The sequence below is a fragment of the Grammomys surdaster genome, unplaced genomic scaffold, assembly GCF_004785775.1.
Source record: "Grammomys surdaster isolate TR1022 unplaced genomic scaffold, NIH_TR_1.0 171, whole genome shotgun sequence".
Taxonomy (NCBI): Eukaryota; Metazoa; Chordata; class Mammalia; order Rodentia; family Muridae; genus Grammomys; species Grammomys surdaster.
The window spans coordinates 5224323-5239738 of record NW_021604619.1 but is presented as its reverse complement, the minus strand read 5'-3'; positions in this window follow the sequence as shown (position 1 = coordinate 5239738).

Below are 15416 nucleotides of genomic sequence, written 5' to 3'. Positions count from 1 at the left end.
TGCCAAGAAGGACTTTAGTACATTCTCATTTTTATCTTGATTTATGGAGCCTCATGTGTGATTTCATTGATCTGCTACTGTTTCCTAACAAAGAGCAGGCTCTGTCAAATTAATTTCAGGGAAGTTCAACCTTAAGGACATTGTTGCTCTGTTTATGAAAGGACCAGAAATGAGTTACACTACCTTTTACAAGTTTACCATCAAATTAACATAATGTTAAGGATGTGGAGTGAATTTTCCTGGAAAGTATTAAAAAATCTTTTTGCTAATTGATATTTGCAATGATTCAGAGGAATTGTACCCAGACTTTGAACCTATACTTTAAAAAAAAGTCAAGTTTCTCTGATTCACTAATGGTATAAATACTACTGCTACAGAATAATTCTTATATGGCTAATCTTGTCCACTGTTTTCATTTTAATTTTCTTATGGTATAAAACTGACTTCATTTTACAAGAGTTGTGTCTTAGGAAGATAATGAACTGGATATGTCCTATTTCAAAGTTACCAGATGAAAATGATCATTCAATGCTCTCCTCACATGTAATGATGCTGGAGTAAGCAAATCCTACTGTACTGTAGTTACACAGAAATATGACTAGTATGCTCAATAAATGTTTTAACTCTTTCTGAAAAAAAGAAATATAACTAGTATAAGTATGATTAAATCTTGACAGTTGCAATAATAACTACTTTTTTACATCATTTCATCACTTTCACATATATGCATTATATTTAGTAAAAGATTTAAGATAAAACAGTATGCCTTTTTGCATCTCCAGGAAATTTCAGACATCTTTGCAATATGTATACTGATGATCTCATTTTTCTCATGTATATGATTTAATCTCACTTTGTTTGCTCCATCTTGCTTTTGAAGCAAACAAAGTTTAGTGTTAAATTTTGGTAAATAGGTAATTTATCCCAGTTATGTAGTAGTCCGTACACTGTAGATTTGTATATCCAATTCTAAGATGTTTGCACAATAATGAAATTGCCTAATGGTCTATTTCTTAGACTAGTATTCTGCTAAATGATGCATAACAGTATTTGAAGTTTTCTTGTAATAGCTCTAAGGCTTTTATATACATAATCTGCATTTCTTAAATGGTGTATATATACACTATCATGTTTATTATATCATCGACATATCAAAATTTAAGTCACCAAATTTATTCTTGTCTTATCTCTCCTCTAAAATTCAATTATATAGTTTATTAGCATTTGTCCATTATTTGAACATTTTCACAATTTTACTCAATACTTTTCATAATAATGATTTAACAGTTAAATTGAGGAAGATATGATCTCCTAAGAAATGCAAGCTAAACTATAGAAATATTTAAACATTACTTTGGCCTCTGAATGCTAGGATTTCCGAGTACTAATCTTGTGGAGCCTATTGTAATGTACAAATTGCTACAAGCTCTTAGGGTGAAGAAAGGTCTAGCATTTAGAAAATCGACCTAGTTTTTCCCAAATGTAAGCATAAATACACAATGGACATTTATATGGGTGGTCTTCACGTCGTCATTGAGTGATGTTTCTCAAAAGTATTAGTGTTCTTAGTAGAGACTGAGGATTGTGAGAAATTTTGTCAGGATTTTTGATGACTCAAAAACAAAGCATGACTGGGAACAAAGATGTAGCTTGCATATTTGTGTGTGTATGCACACATATATTCATGTACACACAAAAACCATATAAGTAAAGAAATATATATATATATATATATATATATATATATATATATATATATATATATATTATGTCTTCATATTGCTTCACAACTCCAGTATTCTTGGAAAGAATTTGTTTATATTCTACACATGCATTGTTGTATTTCCCTAAGACATTATAGATGAACAAGGATGAAACTCAAACTGTAAAAGCTGTGAGATAACAGGAAGGAAGGAGAGAAAGGCAGTTTCAAGAAGAATACATCGCATCATAATGTGCTTTAGTATATCTGATTGCAGTAAGGACAGACTGTAGTCTCACAGATGTAACTATATCTTCTTCCATACCTGAAGAGGGCTAGTATCCACCTTCATCAATTTTACCCAAGTCTACATTAAAATGGAGCAACTTCAAGGTTTTGTAAAGTTTTTTAGATTATAATAATAGTTCAATTATCAAGAGCTTTTGGGTTAGAAGAAAATGAATATACTTTGCATACTACAAGTCACTTTTTACAAAGTTAATAATGCATAGAAACATAAATATATCCTCATTCAAATATTGTGTTGTGTCCATGACCATATTTGGTTAAATTTACCTTTCCTTTCTACTCTTTGTATTTTCATCTTCATATGCCTCAATATCTATGGCAATGATCTCTCTTGTCTAACCAACTGACTTCTTTCTATCTTCTTTCTATCTCTTTCATTTTTCTTGTCTTTCTACTATAAGTAGTTTCAAGACTGATTGATGGACGTGTGAGACACATATTGTCAAACTTCTGCATACTGTAGCCCATAGTTTATTTTTATAAAATTTACATTTGTTAATAATAAGAATTACTGAAAATTATATAATACCTTCCTTAATTAGAAAAAAATGGTAAGACTTGCAATAACAACTGTGGTTTTAGATCAAAGTTAATTTAACAGCAGAGAGATGGGAGGGGTAATTTCCTTCTGTCTTTCTTACTTTATGCTTACACAATGTTTAGCAACCTGGATTTCAAATCCTAGTTTACTTATGCAGTTATTCACAGAATAGAAATTGGTATCTATATAGAAATTAATTAAATGCTTTTATTTCAGCTGTATCTCTAAAGGTCTTCCTAAGATCATGTAGCAGAAATAGCTGAATTAACTCCCCTAATTGTCTGTTACAAACACCTTTTTCCATGATGACTACAGAAGAAAAAGCTTCCTATTGAACTGCTAGCACCCTACAGATTGCCCCCAGGGAGAATTACCCATAGAGCAAAGTGATGAGTGTGAATGTGGAATGATACTCATAGCCAGTCCATTGTTATCTACTTCTCTCTCTCTCTCTCTCTCTCTTGATTATTATACTAATTCATTGGTTTTCTTTTTCTTGTTAAGAGTACTCTGAAGCCAGTATAAAGCGTTACTCAGTGAAAACGTTTGACATCATAGCTCATGATCTGAGTTCTTGAAAACCAGCTCCTGTAAATTGTCTTCTGATGTCACTATATCATTGTAACATATACACACAAAACACACACACACACAGACAGGTATGCACACATATATCCATATATGAAGGCAAAAAACAAAAGAGAGAGAGAAAGAAAGAAAGAAAGAAAGAAAGAAAGAAAGAAAGAAAGAGAAAGAAAGATGTATTTTTTTAAAAAGAGAGGAAGATGAGACCTCACACCTTGATCTATTTTATTTTGTATCAGTAACAGATATGGAAGAATTATTCCTTTCCCTTTAGAAAGGATTTTTTAATAACAATATCTATAAAAGAGTTTATTTTAATTAAACATTTTAAGTTTTTTCTTAAAAACTCTTATATCAAATAAGAATAATAAACCTCTAAATTATATATTTCAAAAATGAATCTAAAGTTAAATGTGTGTGAGTATGTATGTGCAAGTATAGACTCTAATTCTTTTCTTTGAATAATCTGAAATATCTGCAATTATAATTTCTTTATATGAAAAAGGACAAAAATTGTATAAATTTTTACATCTACATTAATTTAAAAACTCTATTTCTAAGTGTTTAAAATATAAAACAATGTTTCTATCTGGAAATGTTAGATTTTACTTTAGTCTCTTTTTATTGAGGAGTTGTATTACTTTTCTATTTACTTTACTTAGTGAGACTACATACTTGCAGTACCTTCACTATAATCACAGGGAACATACAACATGAATAAATTATGTGATTTCAAATACAATTTAAAGAAGTTCATTTAAAGATACAGTTTATCTTGTTATCTTTACTTTTATAAATATTAATAATCTCAAGTTAAAGATTAGAATTATTTCTTTTAGTCAATAAAAAATTAATTATTTTATTAACTCATTAAAATATTATTCATGAAAATGCATTTTACAAGAAAGAGAGAAAATCTTTTAAGCAAAAACAGTACCTTCTCTCCCAGGGGAAAAAAAGCAAAGAATTCAGATATGGTGGCAAAAAAAAAAAATCAGAAGTTGAATGATAGTTGCATTTTTGAGGATAATCTTAGATACCAAGAAATGTCCTTGCCAACTGAGATACATCTTAAGACCATAAATAAATCCTAAATGATAGAATCAATGAAAACTAAACAGAAGCAATGTAAAATGCAAAGAAGACCAAAGGTAATCTGAGAAACCATGAACAAAAAGAATCATCATACCAAATTTCAAATTTTACTACAGAGCCCGGTTTAACAAACTTTGCATATTACTGACACAAATTCACAAACATAGATCAATGTACTAGATGACCACAAAATTACAGCCATTTCAATTTGAAAAGAATTTCTGAAGAACACATTGTAAAGAGACTGCATTTTCAATAACTGGCATTGAGAAAATTGGATATCTATCTGTCTTTCAGTCTGTCTGTCTATGAAATAGCAATATTTCTCTCACTTTGAACAAAATTCAACTACAGATGGATCAAAAACCTCAGCCTAAGCCCTCATAGGCTAGTAGAGATTGTGGAAAAAATGCTTCAATATATAGGCACTGGCAAGAATTTTCTAAATACAATTTTAGTGGTCATTTGACAAATATAAGCCCATGAAACTCAAAAGTTCTGTACATGAAAGAAAGCTGGCAATCAATAAAGAAATGTTGAATATAATGAAAACAAAAGTCATTCCACAGAGTCCAACAAAAGATGATTGATATCTAGAACATATAAAAAGAACAAAAACTTAAACATGAATATAATATATTCAATTAAAATGGTCTATCATACTGAACAAAAAATGTTCAAAGGATACTCAAAATCCTTAGCATTCTGAGAAATGCAGACAAGAGATACTTTATCATTTTCCCTTACCCAAGTCCAGAATGGTCTTCATTAGGAATACAAGTAACAACAAATGGTGATATGGAAATGTTAATCCAGAAATTTCTACATGTTGGTGTTGAAAGTGTCAACTAGAGCAGCCACATTGGAAAGCTGTCCTAGGGATTGTTAAAACACTAGAAATATAACAACCATATGACTGAATTATAACATTCCTAGGCATACATCCAAAGAACCTTAAATATTACTACAGAGACACTTGTATATACATGTTCCATGATGCTCTTATTCACAACTGCTAGAAAACTGAATTAGTCAAGATACCCATCGAAATACTCATACTAATGGGAAAGGGAAATATGATATATACACATAAAAATGTTACTCAGCTCTAAAGAAAAATAATATAATGAAATCTGTATATAAATAGATGAGCCTAATTTTTTAAAAAAGAAACTGAATGAGATCATTTCAGTCTAAGAAAATAAAAGCTCCATATGTTTTATTTTGTATGGTTAACCTTATTTCAAATATTTGGTGTGTTTAACTCAGAGCACAACTGGAAGCCAATATATCAGAAGTAGGTAGCAGAGGATAGTCATTAAGAGTGGATGGATAGCAGGCTATAGGTAAAATATAGTGAAGGAGATATGAAAGATGCAAAGGTTTAAGTGGAAAGGGATTCAAAGCAATTAGAAAATTGGTATAGTAGTTTGTCCTAAAGAAAAGCTATATGAGGAAGGCATGCGGAATCCTATTATCTAGGAACAGAATTAAGGATACAATTAGAAACATAATAGTGTAATATAGAAGGAGGTAAGGAATACTGCAAGTTAAAAGATTAAGAAGGGTGAGAAGATATGAGGGAAAGTTGTAGGCTAAACCTTTTGTAATAAATGCACTTAAATGCTTTAACTTCCCTTCAAACCCAGCACCCACTCAGTGTATTGGAAAGGAAAAGTTAATAGAGTAAAGGAAGATGTGGACCTGTTTCAAAATAGATCTTTAGAGCAAATCTAATCTGCATTGTCAGGATATCGGCAGTTTAGTCTACATGAACTAGCAGCAGAACCTTGATTCACTAGCAAACACCATTCACTAAACAGCAATGGCAGTTCAGAAGAAACCTACAGGTTCTGTCAATAGGTTGGAGTCTGTGGAATCTGCAGGAAGCCACTGGAATATGGTCAGAAATTCTTTGGTGCATTTTCTCCAAGAAGTCATGAAAAAAAATTATGACTACCAAAGAGTAATAAGGTGAACCAATGCCACACAGAGAAATACCAGTGTCAGCAAAGTCAAAGGATGACCAACAGAGTGTGACAAGGTGAACCAATACCACCAAGCATCATCCACTGTCTGTTAGGTGATATTTACACTCTTTCCAAACATCATATGTTGTCTCAAGCATCTACTCTAGAAAAATACATCACATGCTATTTTTCCAGGCTGCTTCCAGAAGGATACCATATAACTGTTATCAGCAAACATTATTCCACATGTCTGCTCAGCAAAACCATCCTCCTATAAGACATTTTCCAGGAAAACATCACATGACACAATTGATTCTCCAAAGCAACCAGACATTTCTACTTCGGTGTTGCAAATAGCAGATAGATTAACCAAAGCTAAGGCTATATTAAAAAGTGTCATTCAAAATGCACTAGTCATTAGCTAAATTTAAAATATATTTAAATAAATAATAGAGTTTTAATGGGAGTACATTGTATTGGTGAAAAGTGCTTCTTCCTGAAAGCAAAGGGAATTAAAGGGAATTTCAGTGTGAGATATGGATTAATCTTCCTACAAGTTTTTGAAATTGTTTTTAGTTTATTTTTGTTCGCTTTGTGTTTAATGATCAAGCCCACAAAGTTCTGAAAAATAAAGCAAACTGTCACTGTTGTCTTTGGTTACCAACTGTAACGGCATGTTAAGACCCCATTGCTGAACAGAACACAAAGTTTCTTGCAGCACATGGACAAATCAATCTCAAACTGACCAAGAAATTTTCTCCCTGCTGTGTAGGTTTCATAGAACCAAAAGTGCTAGGCAGGAAGCTATCTTAGAAAAGAAGTAAATGGTCTCACCCAGCACGGGACCCTGCATGCTATAACACAGACCTGAGAGTCAAGTCAAAACATGCTCAGTGGTGCAACAGCAGAGTGACTAACACAATATGCAATAAACATATATTTATATGTTTCCCTTTGGAGTTGAGAGTGGCATCACAGGAGAGAATTAATATCTTATATCGCCAGGGTGGTCATAGGCTCTAGTATTATACATGCTTTGAATGTTTTGCTTTGTAGTCATGCCAAATTACCTTCTAAAGGTCTCTGGTTTGACCCATAGACCTCTGCTGATCACAGCCTTAATTAGGGACAAGTCTTATGACAATGATAACTAATCAATGAAATGAGTCAAAGTGCTTAGAATAAATGTTCGTGAAGCATCTTTTTTCAATCCCCCTGACAAGAGTCAAGATACATTACAGAAGAAAAAGACTTGAGTAAAACAGTCATGAATTCACATTGTCATTAGTTACCTGCACAAGATCAAACCAACCAAAATAATAGCATAGAGGAATAACTCAAGTGTCCACATCCTTTATTCAATGAGGAGCTCCTGGAGAGATAGGCTCATTCTTATACTGGACTGAGGCTAGTTGTAGATCATGTAGGCTTCTGTATACGATCCTACTTCTATGCAAAATTGTACAGCACTGAATCTACTGGAAATTGTTGTTTATTGTTTGTTTTTGTTTTGACAGGAGGTCCAGATGGAGAATACTTGATAAAATAAAGCAGGAAATGCAGAGGAAAATTTGAGAATGGATGGAAACCTATATTTTTATATGCAATAATTAAATCCCCTCAAATGAAAGGAAAATAATAATAATAATAATATTATACTTCAAGCAGCAGAGATACTTGTACTTAACTTTTTAACTTCAGGTATTCTGTGGCACTATAAATATTAGGCAAGTTATTGAACCAGCCTAGATGTCCAGTAGTTAACAGATGGGTAAAGAAAATAAATGAGTATTTTTACATAATGATTTTATTTTACATTTTTTATGATCTAATGAGTTATATTAGGGCTGTATATAGGAGTGCTATGAGGACCATTTGTTCACAGGAAAGTGTATAACTTAGTAATGTTTACATCAATGAATAATTTCTTCAGTGCCTCCTGACCTTTATCTACATATAGGTTCTCAGAAGATAATGGATATGTAATGAGGCAGTTCTTGTTCCATAACAGAGTACCTATAGCTCAGTCTTGGCGAGATCATGTGCAGGTAACCACAGCTACCATAAGTTCAAATATAATAACATGCCTTGTATATAAATCATCATTGCACAGTATTTTTCACTTCTTCCAGATATTGCTTATATACTTTCTGCCTCATCATGTGTTATGTTCCCTGAGCCTTATAGGCAAAGTGACAGGCATATGCTGATGACTAAATTTGCATGCAAAATACTTGCCTTTTGGGGTTCTCTAAGTTTTCTTCAGCCATATTCAGAACAATCTGAATAAAAATTTAATACAAAATACCAAGAAAAATCAAGAAGTGAGATATTGTTTCTGTAGAATTGGTAACAAAATAATTTCTACTTTTATATTTTTGTTTTATCTACTATATTGATTTCTTCTATATTCACTTAGTTCCAATAAATCACAGAATTCAACAACTACCAAGAATTCTGGTGGTTTCTATTTAGATTGCACTTAAAGACATGGGTCAAGACCTCCATATATGCTGTTTGTCAAATTATTTTTCTTAAGTCCTTGTTGCATCTAAAACACATTATTGGTGTATGAGAAAAATTCTTTTTTTTGTAATAAAGGGATGTGAGCTATAATTGATGAGCAAAATTCTTATAATTATCACAAAACAATAAACTTAATAAAGGTAAATTAGAAAATTCCAGGAGAAACAGTATAATTAAATTTGGCAAGATCTATTAGTTACTCATATTTGAGCATTATTTGAGCCACAAATATTTTTTTCTGGGTAAAACTGAAATGAGTTTCAAATTATGTGAACATATTGAATGACATAATGCTACGTCATTTAAGTGAAGACTTTCTAAGAGGACACGCCACTTGTCAAATCTGTACCACAAATACTTTGAAACCAAAATGTAATGAGCATTCTTCTCATGTTTTAGCAAATTTCCATTTTAAACATTAATTATTTATATTTGGTTGAGAAATTATCTAAACTAATATTCCATAAAAGACTAACATGTACATAAATCTCATATATCACATCTGTCAAATTGAATCAATCTTAAATTATCAAATTTAAATACCTCTTACTTATATTTTTATTTTTCTTTCTCTTTTTATTGGATATTTTATTTACATTTCAGATGTTATCCCCTTACCCCATTTCCCCACCCCCCACCCAGGAATACCATTCCTCCTCCTCCTGCTTCTATGAGGATATTCCCCACTCACCCATCCCAATCCCACCTTCCCACCCTCGAACTTCCCAACACTGGGCGTCCAGCCTTCATGGGACCAAGGATCGCCTCTCCCACCTATGCTGGACAAGGCTATCCTCTCCTACATATACAGCTAGAGCCATGGATTCCTACCCATGAGCTCCCAGGCTGGTGGTCTGAACCCTGGGAGCTCTGGTTGGTTGGCACTGTTGTTCTCTCCATGGGGCCGCACACCCCTTCAGCTCCTTCAGTCTTCTCTCCAACTCCTTCCTTGGGAACCTCATGATCAGTTCAATGGTTATCTGTGAGCATCCACTTCTGCATATGTCAGGCTCAGGCAGACCTCCAAGGAGCCATCTATATCAGGCTCCTATCAACATGCACTTCCTGACACCCACATCAGTGTCTACCTTTGGTGACTGCGCATGGGATGGATACCCAGTATTTTTTAAACACTACAACATTTTTTTTTTCTTTAATGAAAAGTTTATATGGTAGTTTTCTCTTCACAACTGAATTCTATTACATTTCTGAATGCAATTGACATATTTTTAGTATTGCAAATACTGGCTGACTTTGACTGTTCTAATATGTGAAGTACTTTGTAAGGTATTTTACTAATATTATTTTACATCATTAATCATTGGAACTAATCATTCCTCATTGGCATGAGGAAATAAACTCCATCATAATCTTTAATTAAATTAGTAATGATGATAACCAGCTCAGGTTTCATATATAGTATGTAATCAATGGTCTCATATTTACTGACTATGTGCATCAGAGAAAAGAAATTTTATTTCATGGCCAATCTTCCACTTACTGTTTTTCAGCCTTAGGAGTATTTCCATTGAATGATGTGAAATAATCCAATATTAAAACAGTGAAGCTTAACAAACCTCAGCAAAATGTCACACATCTTAGGTTCTATATGTTAAAGCAAATGAAGGTCATATCAGCAGGTTCTAACAGGAGAAATCGCGAAAGTTTTCTTCAGAATGTGCAGTGAAGAACAGGCAAAAGGAAGAGATAATTCTAGAAGTTCTAGTTTGTTTGTTACTGTGATCAAACACTGTCCAAAAACAACTTGGCAAGGTAAAGCTGGATTTGGACTCAAGGTTACAGACAATCATAAACAGAAATCGTGGAAAGAGCTCAAAATGAGAACCTAGGGGCAGAAACAGAAGCAGCGGGCAGAAGGACCATTGGTAACTTGTTGAGTCTTCATAGTTTGCCCAGCTTGCTTTCTGATACTATCCAAAACCACCTTCCCAGAGCTGACACCACCCACAGTGGTATGGGCACTCTCACATCAATATTATTTTAACCAGCACCATAATATCCTGAGAAGAGATAGACAAAGAAAGACAAAGAAGAGAGAGAGAGAGAAAGAGACAGAGAGAGAGACAGAGAGAGAGAGAGAGAGAGAGAGAGAGAGAGAGAGAGAGAGAGAGAAAGAGAGAGAGACAGGGAGAGAGAGACAGAGAGAGAGACAGAGACAGAGAGATTTTTCTTAAACCCTTGAGAGAAACTTCATTAGCAGTGAAAGCTTGAAGTGAGAGAAGGAAATATCCTGCACAGACTGAGAGAAATCCCAAAAAGAAAGAAAGGTCATTTATTCTTAAACCCTCACTTTATTGTTTTCCAGAGTAATGGGAAGGTCCATAATTCTTGATTTGTCCTGTGCTGGCTGAAAAGGAAAACACACAGCTATTGGGCACAACTCTAAATTTATCTTACAGTTGTAATAAGAAGGGCAAGTCCTTTCTTTATTCTTGAGATCCTTGTAGCTGAGCTATCAGTTCATTCTAGGAGAAAGGCTAGTGTGGGTGTGGCTTGAGTTCTGGGAGAGAGATAAGTTTAGGGAGGTGGTTTTCTACCTTCCTAATATTGTAACCCTTCAGTAAAATTGCTGTGTTGTGGTGACCCCAAACCATAAAATTATTTTTGTTGCTACTTCATAACCTTAATTTTGATTATGTTATGAACTGGAAAATGTGTGTTTTCTGATGATCTTAGGCTACTCCTTGAAAGGATTGCTCACCCTCACTAGGGTCATGACCCACAGTTTGAGAACTTCGGTTTATAGGGTCTGTGATCTAATTTGTAATTCATCACAAAGATGATCTGCTGAATAGGGGCAGAATCACCTCTACCATTGACACTTTGTTTAGGAATTGCTTTCAGAAATTTCACTGCTAGCTTTATTTTGTACAAAAGCCAACTGGTATCAACTACTATTATGGATCACTATTTCACAAAGGCTTCAGGTTCTGTGTCTCAGTACAAAGAACCAGTCAGAGACACATAGCGAGTAGCAAACAAAGAAGGGGAATTTATTTTTAAAAACATATATCTCTAGTGGAGGAATCATCCAGACCAGGGAGAAACTTTAGTATTTCAGTAGTTTTAATGTCCAAAGGCTTGGATGATTAATGTTTATTTGCATAGTGAAGGCTTTACTGCACATGTTCCATATGTTACATGTAGTTCTACTTAAACCTTCATGCATTGCGTGTTTCAACAGCATCTTAAATCTCCATCAGAGACTGAGTATGTTTATGAGGCTTTTATACTCAAAGACAAGCTAGGGTGCATCTGCCCATGTGCTAGCAACGCAAGGCAGTTTTAGTGGAAGTCGGCTGGGGGTAGAAGAGGCCTTTAATCTTTTATTTTGCCAACTTGTTTCTTTCATAGAATAATTTCATAAGACTTTGAGCAAGAGATTCCTGATTTGACTCTGCCCTATTCTCCTGCACCAGTAGCCACTATTCCTACATGGCTACAATACTTCAAACTATAATTTAAAATATAGTTCATTTGTCTTACTAGCAAGAGAGTGTTTCTACCATTATAGAGAATCCTCTTGGGTACTCTGTATCCTTAATCTACTTTAGTCTTCTGCAAATTGCTTTTCATGTTGTGATATTATATTATGCATCTTTCCATTTATCTGCTTAGCTCTACTTGTCACTGAAATTTTTTACAAAGTAATACTAACCTACCACCATGATGCTATGGGGATAGCTGCCATTCTGTTCCTCTGACTTCTTATATGTATTCAGTTCTGCTCTGCTGTGTTCTGTTTAGATGAATAACTGCCACTTAGTTAGTATCGTAGATTCTTTTTATCTGGAATGATGAAGATATCTTCCTCCTCTACAGTCATTCCTTTATTATTATTAGTAGTAGTAATAGTAGTAGTATTGATCATTCCATTCATTTACATCTCAAATGATAGCCCACTTCCCGGTTACCTCTCCAACACCACTACATCCCACATCTGCTCTCCTTCTTCCTTTTGCCTGTATGAGTGTTCCCCCACTCATACTTTCCCGCCACACCATTCCAGAATCTGCCTACTCTGGGGCATCAAACCTCTGCAGTATGAAGGGCTACCTCTCCCGTTGCTGTCAGGCAAGGCCATCCTCTGCTACATAATGTATCTGGAACCATGGATCACTCTAGGTACACTCCTTGATTGGTGGTCTAGTCTCTGGGAAAACTGGGTGGTCAGGTCAGCTTATGTTATTCTTCCAACGGGGTTGCAATCCCTTTTCACTCCTCCAGTCCTTCTGCCAGCTCCTACACCAGGTTCCCTGAGTTCAATCTGATGGTTGGCTCCAAGCATCTGCATCTGTATTGGTCAATTGCTGGCAGGACCTCCCTAAGAACTGTCACACTTGATTGCTGTCCACAAGCGCCTCTTGACCACAGCCACAGTATTGGGTTTGGGGTCTGCAGACATGTATCCACAGGTGAGACCATTCCCCAGTTGGCCCTTCCTTCAGTCTCTATTCCATTTTTGTCCCTGTTCTTCCTTTCGACAGGAACATTTCTGGATTAAAAAACTTTGAGATGGGCAGGTGGCCCCATTCCTCTACCAGGGGCCGTGCCTATCTACTGGAGGTGTTTTCCACAGGTTCTGTTTCTCCCTTCTCTGAGCATTACCGCTAAAGTCAATCCCATTCAGTCTACTTTCATTCTTAAATCACTCACCTATTGCTTCCGAGCATTCAGAAATTATTTTTTAATTGGATATTTCATTTACTTACATTTCAAATGTTATCCCCTTTCCTGTTTTTCCCTCTGTAAATCCCCTATCTCATTCCCCCTTACCCTGCTTTGATGAGGGTGCTCCACCACCCACCCACCTTCTCCGTCCTCACCGCCCTAGCATTCCTCTACACTGGGACATCAAAAACAGCCAATTTTATTTCATGCAATGCACTCAATGATTTACATATATTGAAAACTGAATATAGCATGAATCATGGGAGCCAAGTCTTTAAACTTTTAATAGTGGATAACAACATATGTTTTCTGAATAAGACAAATTAGTATTTTTACTCTTCTTCTAACGTAGTTGGTGATGAGACAATTGACAAAATATTTAACCTTTCAACCTCTTTTAATAATTTCAAATTGGTTATTAAATTATTCTCCAAGTTTGCTAGGGAGATATTCTAAAATACTTTACAAAGCGTCTGGATTTTTTTTTCTGAAGTAAATATTAGCTGAACTATTTCAGTGTTTCCTTTTCGCTGAAAAATTGTAACGGCAATTTCTCTACTTTTTGTAAATATACCTTAAATCAACTGCTCTTATTGCTCATATGCTTCTCTAAATCTGGGCACCAACAATCTCCTTAAGTTATTGAAACAACCACTAACTTTTGATCTCAGCTAAATTACCCATGATGTTACAGTATCACATAATTTCTATTTTTAGGGGTACAATGATAATACTCAGTGATCTTTGTAAAAATACAAAATGCAATGAATACGATGAGGCCTGCAAATTGTTAGGGAGTTTCTAGCCTGAAAAACAAACCAAGATTTCTTTCTGTCTTCAGTTCTATTTGTTCACCTGGATACTTGATCTTTAGCCACATGAGGTAGTTTTGTTTTCTTATATTCTTTTGAGTATAACATTTAATATTTCCTGTCTATATAAGTATCCCCTCCTATTTATTGTCCTATCACTTTATAAGACATACAAGGCCTATCTCTCATGCTCCAGCACCTTTTTCTCTCACCCAGGAGCTGATAGACCTTTGAAAATTGGTCTGTGACACACCCAGTGGAGTATATGATTGCTGAGAGCAGAAACTATAAATATCGACCTATTGATTTCATCTACCTTAGGCAAATATCTAATTAATGCTCCATGAACCTGTGCTAAATAGGCTTTTGTTAAATAGTGGTAGTCATTTTCTAAGCACTCTAGACTATTTAACAATTTTCGTAAAATTGACTTTTATACAACAATATTTTTTTTCTTCTGGTACGCTCACTCTACATCAGGAACTTTGTAGATTTTTATGCTCCCTGGCTGTTCCTAATTCCATTTAGATCTGGAATTTGATTTTAAAAAAATTCACATGCTACACAAGACAGGGTGGCTTGGAATTTATGATCTTACTACTTCAGTCTTTTGAGTGCTGGGAACTCATCTATGAACTGCTATATCTGGGTAGAATTTATTTTGGCACCTCCCAATCTATTTAGTGTTTTAGAAACAACTCCTCTCTATGCTTAGGATACCTATAACCCAAGACAGAGAATCTTTGACTGTTTGCTTTACCAAATATTGTCCTGTTACTACTACACGTGAGGGTACTCAGAGCTAGAAGTAGTAAAAGAGGCTGAAAAGGATATTCTTGTTTCAGCATAAAATTGAACAAACTTGTTATGTGGTTTGTTGAAAACACAAAACACCAGACTAGGATGCTGATCAATTTACATCCAATGCACTGCTTCCTACTAATTTCCTGGTATCTCTCATTGCTCAACTTGTTCTTTTATAGTATTGATCTTTTGGCATGCTGCATATCTCATTTAAATGGAGAAATTTAAAGGTTAAAGAGTTTGTACTCTGTTTGTATAAATAATTATTATCCCAAATTTATTTTTTAACCTTCACTCAAATTTGGCTTTCCACCAAGCTGACAGAATTGATTAATGGTTGATGAAAAAAATATTAATTTAGTTATTTTCTAGATAATTAT